The sequence below is a fragment of the Triturus cristatus genome, chromosome 1_1 (assembly GCF_964204655.1).
Source record: "Triturus cristatus chromosome 1_1, aTriCri1.1, whole genome shotgun sequence".
NCBI classification, from domain to species: domain Eukaryota; kingdom Metazoa; phylum Chordata; class Amphibia; order Caudata; family Salamandridae; genus Triturus; species Triturus cristatus.
Window position 1 is genome coordinate 969655720 of NC_140579.1, and position 12633 is coordinate 969668352.

Consider the following 12633-nt stretch of genomic DNA (forward strand, 5'->3'; position numbering starts at 1 on the left):
AATTCTAAGCATACTTACCAGTAACTTGTATTTCCTTCCAAAGGAATCCATTGTGTGGTTTCAGCAGAAAAGTTTCAAAGTGTCCATTTTTGAAACGTATAAATATTCCTCTAAAATCAGTCAAACTATGATGTCCGCTTTACTCACCTGTTATCAGGAGAGAACCCAGGGCTGCATCTGTTAGCCCAGCACTGACCCTGAAATGTAATTCTAAGCGTACTTACCAGTAACTTGTATTTCCTTCCATAGGAATCCATTGATTTGTTTTCAGCAGAAAAGTTCTAAGTGTCCATTTTTAAAACTTATAAATATTCCTCTAAAATCAGCCGAACTATGAATTCCGATTTACTCACCTGTTATCAGGAGAGAACCCAGTGCTGCATCTTTTAGCCCAGCCCTGATCCTGGAAAGTAATTCTAAGAGTACTTACCAGTAACTTGTATTTCCTTCCATAGGAATCCATTGTGTGGTCTTCATCAGAAAAGTTTCTAAGTGTCCATTTTTTAAATGTACAAATATTCCTCTAAAATCAGTCGAACTACACATTCCGATTTACTCACCTGTTATCAGGAGAGAACCCAGTGCTGCATCTTTAAGACCAGCACTGACCCTGGAAAGTAATTCTAAGCGTACTTACCAGTAACTTGTATTTCCTTCCATAGGAATCCATTGTGTGGTCTTCATCGGAAAAGTTTCTAAGTGTCCATTTTTGAAATGTAAAAATATTCCTCTAAAATCAGTCGAACTACAAATTCCGATTTACTCACCTGTTATCGGGAGAGAACCCAGTGCTGCATTTTTTAGACCAGCACTGGCCCTGGAAAGTAATTCTAAGCGTACTTACCAGTAACTTGTATTTCCTTTCATAGAAATCCATTGTATGGTTTTCAGCAGAAAAGTTTCTAAGTATCCATTGTTGAAACGTACATATTTTCCTCTAAAATCAACCGAACTATGAATTCCGATTTACACACCTGTTATCAGGAGGGAACCCAGTGCTGCATCTTTTAGCCCAGCACTGTCCCCGAAAAGTAATTCTAAGCGTACCTACCAGTAACTTGTATTTCCTTCCTTAGGAATCCATTATGTGGTTTTCACCAGAAAAGTTTCTAAGTCTCCATTTTTGAAACGTAAAAATATTCCTCTAAAATCAGTCGAACTACGAATTTGGATTTACTCACCTGTTATCAGGAGAGAACCCAGTGCTGAATCTGTTAGCCCAGCACTTACGCTGAAAAGTAATTCTAAGCATACTTACCAGTAACTTGTATTTCCTTCCATAGGAATCCATTGTGTGGTTTTCAGCAAAAAAGTTTCTAAGTCTCCATTATTGAAACGTACAAATATTCCTCGAAAATCAGTCGAACTATGAATTCCGATTTACTCACCTGTTATCCGGAGAGAACCCAGTGCTGCATCTTTTAGCCCAGCACTGACCCTGGAAAGTAATTCTAAGTGTACTTACCAGTAACTTGTATTTCCTTCCATAGGAATCCATTGTGTGGTTTTCAGCAGAAAAGTTTATAAGTGTCCATTTTTGAAACGTACAAATATTCCTCTAAAATGAACCGAACTATGAATTCCGATTTACTCACCTGTTATCAGGAGAGAACCCAGTGCTGCATCTTTTAGCCCAGCACTGACCCTGAAAAGTAATTCTAAGCGTACTTACCAGTAACTTGTATTTCCTGCCATAGGAATCCATTGTGTGGTTTTCACCAGAAAAGTTTCTAACTGTCCTTTTATGAAACGTACAAATATTCCTCGAAAATCAGTCGAACTATGAATTCCGATTTACTCACCTGTTATCAGGAGAGAACCCAGTGCTGCATCTTTTAGCCCAGCACTGACCCTGGAAAGTAATTCTAAGTGTACTTACCAGTAACTTGTATTTCCTTCCAAAGGAATCCATTGTGTGGTTTCAGCAGAAACGTTTCAAAGTGTCCATTTTTGAAACGTATAAATATTCCTCTAAAATCAGTCAAACTATGAAGTCCGCTTTACTCACCTGTTATCAGGAGGGAACCCAGGGCTGCATCTGTTAGCCCAGCACTGACCCTGAAATGTAATTCTAAGCGTACTTACCAGTAACTTGTATTTCCTTCCATAGGAATCCATTGTGTGGATTTCACCAGAAAAGTTTCTAAGTGTCCATTTTTGAAACACACAAATATTCCTCGAAAATCAGTCGAACTATGAATTCCGATTTACTCACCTGTTATCAGGAGAGAACCCAGGGCTGCATCTGTTAGCCCAGCACTGACCCTGAAAAGTAATTCTAAGCATACTTACCAATAACTTGTATTTCCTTCCATAGGAATCCATTGTGTTGTTTTCAGCAGAAAAGTTTCTAAGTGTACATTTTTGAAACGTACAAATATACCTCTAAAATCAGCGGAACTACGAATTCCGATTTACTCACCTGTTATCAGGAGAGAACCCAGTGCTGCATCTTTTAGCCCAGCACGACCCTGAAAAGTAATTCTAAGCGTACTTACCAGTAACTTGTATTTCCTTCCATAGGAATCCATTGTATGGTTTTCAGCAGAAAAGTTTCTAAGTATCCATTGTTGAAACGTACAAATTTTCCTCTAAAATCAACCGAACTATGAATTCCGATTTACTCACCTGTTATCAGGAGAGAACCCAGTGCTGCATCTTTTAGCCCAGCAATGACCCTGAAAAGTAATTCTAAGCGTACTTACCAGTAACTTGTATTTCCTGCCATAGGAATCCATTGTGTGGTTTTCACCAGAAAAGTTTCTAACTGTCCTTTTTTGAAACGTACAAATATTCCTCGAAAATCAGTCGAACTATGAATTCCGATTTACTCACCTGTTATCAGGAGAGAACCCAGTGCTGCATCTTTTAGCCGAGCACTGACCCTGGAAAGTAATTCTAAGTGTACTTACCAGTAACTTGTATTTCCTTCCAAAGGAATCCATTGTGTGGTTTCAGCAGAAAAGTTTCAAAGTGTCCATTTTTGAAACGTATAAATATTCCTCTAAAATCAGTCAAACTATGAAGTCCGCTTTACTCACCTGTTATCAGGAGAGAACCCAGGGCTGCATCTGTTAGCCCAGCACTGACCCTGAAATGTAATTCTAAGCGTACTTACCAGTAACTTGTATTTCCTTCCATAGGAATCCATTGTGTGGATTTCACCAGAAAAGTTTCTAAGTGTCCATTTTTGAAATGCACAAATATTCCTCGAAAATCAGTCGAACTATGAATTCCGATTTACTCACCTGTTATCAGGAGAGAATCCAGTGCTGCATCTTTTAGCCCAGCACTGACCCTGGAAAGTAATTCTAAGCGTACTTACCAGTAACTTGTATTTCCTTTCATAGAAATCCATTGTATGGTTTTCAGCAGAAAAGTTTCTAAGTATCCATTGTTGAAACGTACATATTTTCCTCTAAAATCAACCGAACTATGAATTCCGATTTACTCACCTGTTATCAGGAGGGAACCCAGTGCTGCATCTTTTAGCCCAGCACTGACCCTGGAAAGTAATTCTAAGCGTACTTACCAGTAACTTGTATTTCCTTCCATAGGAATCCATTGTGTGGTCTTCATCAGAAAAGTTTCTAAGTGTCCATTTTTGAAATGTAAAAATATTCCTCTAAAATCAGTCGAACTACAAATTCCGATTTACTCACCTGTTATTGGGAGAGAACCCAGTGCTGCATTTTTTAGACCAGCACTGGCCCTGGAAAGTAATTCTAAGCGTAATTACCAGTAACTTGTATTTCCTTTCATAGAAATCCATTGTATGGTTTTCAGCAGAAAAGTTTCTAAGTATCCATTGTTGAAACGTACATATTTTCCTCTAAAATCAACCGAACTATGAATTCCGATTTACTCACCTGTTATCAGGAGGGAACCCAGTGCTGCATCTTTTAGCCCAGCACTGTCCCCGAAAAGTAATTCTAAGCGTACCTACCAGTAACTTGTATTTCCTTCCTTAGGAATCCATTATGTGGTTTTCACCAGAAAAGTTTCTAAGTCTCCATTTTTGAAACGTACAAATATTCCTCTAAAATCAGTCGAACTACGAATTTGGATTTACTCACCTGTTATCAGGAGAGAACCCAGTGCTGCATCTGTTAGCCCAGCACTTACGCTGAAAAGTAATTCTAAGCATACTTACCAGTAACTTGTATTTCCTTCCATAGGAATCCATTGTGTGGTTTTCAGCAAAAAAGTTTCTAAGTCTCCATTATTGAAACGTACAAATATTCCTCGAAAATCAGTCGAACTATGAATTCCGATTTACTCACCTGTTATCCGGAGAGAACCCAGTGCTGCATCTTTTAGCCCAGCACTGACCCTGGAAAGTAATTCTAAGTGTACTTACCAGTAACTTGTATTTCCTTCCATAGGAATCCATTGTGTGGTTTTCAGCAGAAAAGTTTATAAGTGTCCATTTTTGAAACGTACAAATATTCCTCTAAAATGAACCGAACTATGAATTCCGATTTACTCACCTGTTATCAGGAGAGAACCCAGTGCTGCATCTTTTAGCCCAGCACTGACCCTGAAAAGTAATTCTAAGCATACTTACCAGTAACTTGTATTTCCTGCCATAGGAATCCATTGTGTGGTTTTCACCAGAAAAGTTTCTAACTGTCCTTTTATGAAACGTACAAATATTCCTCGAAAATCAGTCGAACTATGAATTCCGATTTACTCACCTGTTATCAGGAGAGAACCCAGTGCTGCATCTTTTAGCCCAGCACTGACCCTGGAAAGTAATTCTAAGTGTACTTACCAGTAACTTGTATTTCCTTCCAAAGGAATCCATTGTGTGGTTTCAGCAGAAACGTTTCAAAGTGTCCATTTTTGAAACGTATAAATATTCCTCTAAAATCAGTCAAACTATGAAGTCCGCTTTACTCACCTGTTATCAGGAGGGAACCCAGGGCTGCATCTGTTAGCCCAGCACTGACCCTGAAATGTAATTCTAAGCGTACTTACCAGTAACTTGTATTTCCTTCCATAGGAATCCATTGTGTGGATTTCACCAGAAAAGTTTCTAAGTGTCCATTTTTGAAACACACAAATATTCCTCGAAAATCAGTCGAACTATGAATTCCGATTTACTCACCTGTTATCAGGAGAGAACCCAGGGCTGCATCTGTTAGCCCAGCACTGACCCTGAAAAGTAATTCTAAGCATACTTACCAATAACTTGTATTTCCTTCCATAGGAATCCATTGTGTTGTTTTCAGCAGAAAAGTTTCTAAGTGTACATTTTTGAAACGTACAAATATACCTCTAAAATCAGCGGAACTACGAATTCCGATTTACTCACCTGTTATCAGGAGAGAACCCAGTGCTGCATCTTTTAGCCCAGCACGACCCTGAAAAGTAATTCTAAGCGTACTTACCAGTAACTTGTATTTCCTTCCATAGGAATCCATTGTATGGTTTTCAGCAGAAAAGTTTCTAAGTATCCATTGTTGAAACGTACAAATTTTCCTCTAAAATCAACCGAACTATGAATTCCGATTTACTCACCTGTTATCAGGAGAGAACCCAGTGCTGCATCTTTTAGCCCAGCACTGACCCTGAAAAGTAATTCTAAGCGTACTTACCAGTAACTTGTATTTCCTGCCATAGGAATCCATTGTGTGGTTTTCACCAGAAAAGTTTCTAACTGTCCTTTTTTGAAACGTACAAATATTCCTCGAAAATCAGTCGAACTATGAATTCCGATTTACTCACCTGTTATCAGGAGAGAACCCAGTGCTGCATCTTTTAGCCGAGCACTGACCCTGGAAAGTAATTCTAAGTGTACTTACCAGTAACTTGTATTTCCTTCCAAAGGAATCCATTGTGTGGTTTCAGCAGAAAAGTTTCAAAGTGTCCATTTTTGAAACGTATAAATATTCCTCTAAAATCAGTCAAACTATGAAGTCCGCTTTACTCACCTGTTATCAGGAGAGAACCCAGGGCTGCATCTGTTAGCCCAGCACTGACCCTGAAATGTAATTCTAAGCGTACTTACCAGTAACTTGTATTTCCTTCCATAGGAATCCATTGTGTGGATTTCACCAGAAAAGTTTCTAAGTGTCCATTTTTGAAATGCACAAATATTCCTCGAAAATCAGTCGAACTATGAATTCCGATTTACTCACCTGTTATCAGGAGAGAATCCAGTGCTGCATCTTTTAGCCCAGCACTGACCCTGGAAAGTAATTCTAAGAGTACTTACCAGTAACTTGTATTTCCTTCCATAGGAATCCATTGTGTGGTCTTCATCAGAAAAGTTTCTAAGTGTCCATTTTTTAAATGTACAAATATTCCTCTAAAATCAGTCGAACTACATATTCCGATTTACTCACCTGTTATCAGGAGAGAACCCAGTGCTGCATCTTTAAGACCAGCACTGACCCTGGAAAGTAATTCTAAGCGTACTTACCAGTAACTTGTATTTCCTTCCATAGGAATCCATTGTGTGGTCTTCATCAGAAAAGTTTCTAAGTGTCCATTTTTGAAATGTAAAAATATTCCTCTAAAATCAGTCGAACTACAAATTCCGATTTACTCACCTGTTATCGGGAGAGAACCCAGTGCTGCATTTTTTAGACCAGCACTGTCCCTGGAAAGTAATTCTAAGCGTACTTACCAGTAACTTGTATTTCCTTCCATAGAAATCCATTGTATGGTTTTCAGCAGAAAAGTTTCTAAGTATCCATTGTTGAAACGTACATATTTTCCTCTAAAATCAACCGAACTATGAATTCCGATTTACTCACCTGTTATTAGGAGGGAACCCAGTGCTGCATCTTTTAGCCCAGCACTGTCCCCGAAAAGTAATTCTAAGCGTACATACCAGTAACTTGTATTTCCTTCCTTAGGAATCCATTATGTGGTTTTCACCAGAAAAGTTTCTAAGTGTACATTTTTGAAACGTACGAATATTCCTATAAAATCAGCCGAACTACGAATTCCGATTTACTCACCTGTTATCAGGATAGAACCCAGTGCTGCATCTTTTAGCCCAGCACTAACCCTGGAAAGTAATTCTAAGCGTACTTACCAGTAACTTGTATTTCCTTCCATAGGAATCCATTGTGTGGTTTTCAGCAGAAAAGTTTCTAAGTGTCCATTTTTGAAATGCACAAATATTCCTCTAAAATCAGCCAAACTACGAATTGCGATTTACACACCTGTTATCAGGAGAGAACCCAGGGCTGCATCTGTTAGCCCAGCACTGACCCTGAAACATAATTCTAAGCGTACTTACCAGTAATTTGTATTTCCTTCCATAGGAATCCATTGTGTGGTTTTCACCAGAGAAGTTTCCAAGTGTCCATTTTTGAAACGCACAAATATTCCTCGAAACTCAGTCGAACTATGAATTCCGATTTACTCACCTGTTATCAGGAGAGAACCCAGTGCTGCATTTTTTAGCCCAGCACTGACCCTGGAAAGTAATTCTAAGAGTACTTACCAGTAACTTGTATTTCCTTCCATAGGAATCCATTGTGTGGACTTCATCAGAAAAGTTTCTAAGTGTCCATTTTTTAAATGTACAAATATTCCTCTAAAATCAGTCGAACTACACATTCTGATTTACTCACCTGTTATCAGGAGAGAACCCAGTGCTGCATCTTTAAGACCAGCACTGACCCTGGAAAGTAATTCTAAGCGTACTTACCAGTAACTTGTATTTCCTTCAATAGGAATCCATTGTGTGGTCTTCATCAGAAAAGTTTCTAAGTGTCCATTTTTGAAATGTAAAAATATTCCTCTAAAATCAGTCGAACTACAAATTCCGATTTACTCATCTGTTATCAGGAGAGAACCCAGTGCTGCATCTTTTAGACCAGCACTGACCCTGGAAAGTAATTCTAAGCGTACTTACCAGTAACTTGTATTTCCTTCCATAGAAATAAATTGTGTGTTTTTCAGCAGAAAAGTTTCTAATTGTCCATTTTTGAAACGCACAAAAATATTCCTCTAAAATCAGCCGAACTGTGAATTCCGATTTACTCACATGTTATCAGGGGAGAACCCAGGGCTGCATCTGTTAGCCCAGCACTGACCCTGAAAAGTAATTCTAAGCATACTTACCAATAACTTGTATTTCCTTCCATAGGAATCCATTGTGTTGTTTTCAGCAGAAAAGTTTCTAAGTGTACATTTTTGAAACGTACAAATATACCTCTAAAATCAGCGGAACTACGAATTCCGATTTACTCACCTGTTATCAGGAGAGAACCCAGTGCTGCATCTTTTAGCCCAGCACGACCCTGAAAAGTAATTCTAAGCGTACTTACCAGTAACTTGTATTTCCTTCCATAGGAATCCATTGTATGGATTTCACCAGAAAGTTTCTAAGTGTCCATTTTTGAAACACACAAATATTCCTCGAAAATCAGTCGAACTATGAATTCCGATTTACTCACCTGTTATCAGGAGAGAACCCAGTGCTGCATCTTTTAGCCCAGCACTGACCCTGGAAAGTAATTCTAAGAGTACTTACCAGTAACTTGTATTTCCTTCCATAGGAATCCATTGTGTGGTCTTCATCAGAAAAGTTTCTAAGTGTCCATTTTTTAAATGTACAAATATTCCTCTAAAATCAGTCGAACTACACATTCCGATTTACTCACCTGTTATCAGGAGAGAACCCAGTGCTGCATATTTAAGACCAGCACTGACCCTGGAAAGTAATTCTAAGCGTACTTACCAGTAACTTGTATTTCCTTCCATAGGAATCCATTGTGTGGTCTTCATCAGAAAAGTTTCTAAGTATCCATTGTTGAAACGTGCATATTTTCCTCTAAAATCAACCGAACTAGGAATTCCGATTTACTCACCTGTTATCAGGAGGGAACCCAGTGCTGCATCTTTTAGCCCAGCACTGTCCCCGAAAAGTAATTCTAAGCGTACCTACCAGTAACTTGTATTTCCTTCCTTAGGAATCCATTATGTGGTTTTCACCAGAAAAGTTTCTAAGTGTACATTTTTGAAACGTACGAATATTCCTATAAAATCAGCCGAACTACGAATTCCGATTTACTCACCTGTTATCAGGATAGCACCCAGTGCTGCATCTTTTAGCCCAGCACTGACCCTGGAAAGTAATTCTAAGCGTACTTACCAGTAACTTGTATTTCCTTCCATAGGAATCCATTGTGTGGTTTTCAGCAGAAAAGTTTCTAAGTGTCCATTTTTGAAATGCACAAATATTTCTCTAAAATCAGCCAAACTACGAATTGCGATTTACACACCTGTTATCAGGAGAGAACCCAGGGCTGCATCTGTTAGCCCAGCACTGACCCTGAAACATAATTCTAAGCGTACTTACCAGTAATTTGTATTTCCTTCCATAGGAATCCATTGTGTGGTTTTCACCAGAGAAGTTTCCAAGTGTCCATTTTTGAAACGCACAAATATTCCTCGAAAGTCAGTCGAACTATGAATTCCGATTTACTCACCTGTTATCAGGAGAGAACCCAGTGCTGCATTTTTTAGCCCAGCACTGACCCTGGAAAGTAATTCTAAGAGTACTTACCAGTAACTTGTATGTCCTTCCATAGGAATCCATTGTGTGGTCTTCATCAGAAAAGTTTCTAAGTGTCCATTTTTTAAATGTACAAATATTCCTCTAAAATCAGTCGAACTACACATTCTGATTTACTCACCTGTTATCAGGAGAGAACCCAGTGCTGCATCTTTAAGACCAGCACTGACCCTGGAAAGTAATTCTAAGCGTACTTACCAGTAACTTGTATTTCATTCCATAGGAATCCATTGTGTGGTCTTCATCAGAAAAGTTTCTAAGTGTCCATTTTTGAAATGTAAAAATATTCCTCTAAAATCAGTTGAACTACAAATTCCGATTTACTCACCTGTTATCGGGAGAGAACCCAGTGCTGCATTTTTTAGACCAGCACTGGCCCTGGAAAGTAATTCTAAGCCTACTTACCAGTAACTTGTATTTCCTTCCATAGAAATCCATTGTATGGTTTTCAGCAGAAAAGTTTCTTAGTATCCATTGTTGAAACGTACATATTTTCCTCTAAAATCAACCGAACTATGAATTCCGATTTACTCACCTGTTATTAGGAGGGAACCCAGTGCTGCATCTTTTAGCCCAGCACTGTCCCCGAAAAGTAATTCTAAGCGTACCTACCAGTAACTTGTATTTCCTTCCTTAGGAATCCATTATGTGGTTTTCACCAGAAAAGTTTCTAAATGTACATTTTTGAAACGTACGAATATTCCTATAAAATCAGCCGAACTACGAATTCCGATTTACTCACCTGTTATCAGGATAGAACCCAGTGCTGCATCTTATAGCCCAGCACTGACCCTGGAAAGTAATTTTAAGCGTACTTACCAGTAACTTGTATTTCCTTCCATAGGAATCCATTGTGTGGTTTTCAGCAGAAAAGTTTCTAAGTGTCCATTTTTGAAATGCACAAATATTCCTCTAAAATTAGCCAAACTACGAATTGCGATTTACACACCTGTTATCAGGAGAGAACCCAGGGCTGCATCTGTTAGCCCAGCACTGACCCTGAAACATAATTCTAATCGTACTTACCAGTAATTTGTATTTCCTTCCATAGGAATCCATTGTGTGGTTTTCACCAGAGAAGTTTCCAAGTGTCCATTTTTGAAACGCACAAATATTCCTCGAAAGTCAGTCGAACTATGAATTCCGATTTACTCACCTGTTATCAGGAGAGAACCCAGTGCTGCATTTTTTAGCCCAGCACTGACCCTGGAAAGTAATTCTAAGTGTACTTACCAGTAACTTGTATTTCCTTCCAAAGGAATCCATTGTGTGGTTTCAGCAGAAAAGTTTCAAAGTGTCCATTTTTGAAACGTATAAATATTCCTCTAAAATCAGTCAAACTATGAAGTCCGCTTTACTCACCTGTTATCAGGAGGGAACCCAGGGCTGCATCTGTTAGCCCAGCACTGACCCTGAAATGTAATTCTAAGCGTACTTACCAGTAACTTGTATTTCCTTCCATAGGAATCCATTGTGTGGATTTCACCAGAAAAGTTTCTAAGTGTCCATTTTTGAAACACACAAATATTCCTCGAAAATCAGTCGAACTATGAATTCCAATTTACTCACCTGTTATCAGGAGAGAACCCAGGGCTGCATCTGTTAGCCCAGCACTGACCCTGAAAAGTAATTCTAAGCATACTTACCAATAACTTGTATTTCCTTCCATAGGAATCCATTGTGTTGTTTTCAGCAGAAAAGTTTCTAAGTGTACATTTTTGAAACGTACAAATATACCTCTAAAATCAGCGGAACTACGAATTTCGATTTACTCACCTGTTATCAGGAGAGAACCCAGTGCTGCATCTTTTAGCCCAGCACGACCCTGAAAAGTAATTCTAAGCGTACTTACCAGTAACTTGTATTTCCTTCCATAGGAATCCATTGTATGGTTTTCAGCAGAAAAGTTTCTAAGTTTCCATTGTTGAAACGTACAAATTTTCCTCTAAAATCAACCGAACTATGAATTCCAATTTACTCACCTGTTATCAGGAGAGAACCCAGTGCTGCATCTTTTAGCCCAGCACTGACCCTGAAAAGTAATTCTAAGCGTACTTACCAGTAACTTGTATTTCCTGCCATAGGAATCCATTGTGTGGTTTTCACCAGAAAAGTTTCTAACTGTCCTTTTTTGAAACGTACAAATATTCCTCGAAAATCAGTCGAACTATGAATTCCGATTTACTCACCTGTTATCAGGAGAGAACCCAGTGCTGCATCTTTTAGCCCAGCACTGACCCTGGAAAGTAATTCTAAGTGTACTTACCAGTAACTTGTATTTCCTTCCATAGGAATCTATTGTGTGTTTTTCAACAGAAAAGTTTCTAAGTGTCCATTTTTGAAACGTACAAATATTCCTCTAGAATCAGTCAAACTATGAATTCCAATTTACTCACCTGTTATTGGGAGAGAACCCAGTGCTGTTTCTTTTAGTCCAGCACTGACCCTGGAAAGTAATTCTAAGCATACTTACCAGTAACTTGTATTTCCTTCCAAAGGAATCCATTGTGTGGTTTCAGCAGAAAAGTTTCAAAGTGTCCATTTTTGAAACGTATAAATATTCCTCTAAAATCAGTCAAACTATGATATCCGCTTTACTCACCTGTTATCAGGAGAGAACCCAGGGCTGCATCTGTTAGCCCAGCACTGACCCTGAAATGTAATTCTAAGCGTACTTACCAGTAACTTGTATTTCCTTCCATAGGAATCCATTGTGTGGATTTCACCAGAAAAGTTTCTAAATGTCCATTTTTGAAACGCACAAATATTCCTCGAAAATCAGTCGAACTATGAATTCCGATTTACTCACCTGTTATCAGGAGAGAACCCAGTGCTGCATCTTTTAGCCCAGCACTGACCCTGGAAAGTAATTCTAAGAGTACTTACCAGTAACTTGTATTTCCTTCCATAGGAATCCATTGTGTGGTCTTCATCAGAAAAGTTTCTAAGTGTCCATTTTTTAAATGTACAAATATTCCTCTAAAATCAGTTGAACTACACATTCCGATTTACTCACCTGTTATCAGGAGAGAACCCAGTGCTGCATCTTTAAGACCAGCACTGACCCTGGAAAGTAATTCTAAGCGTACTTA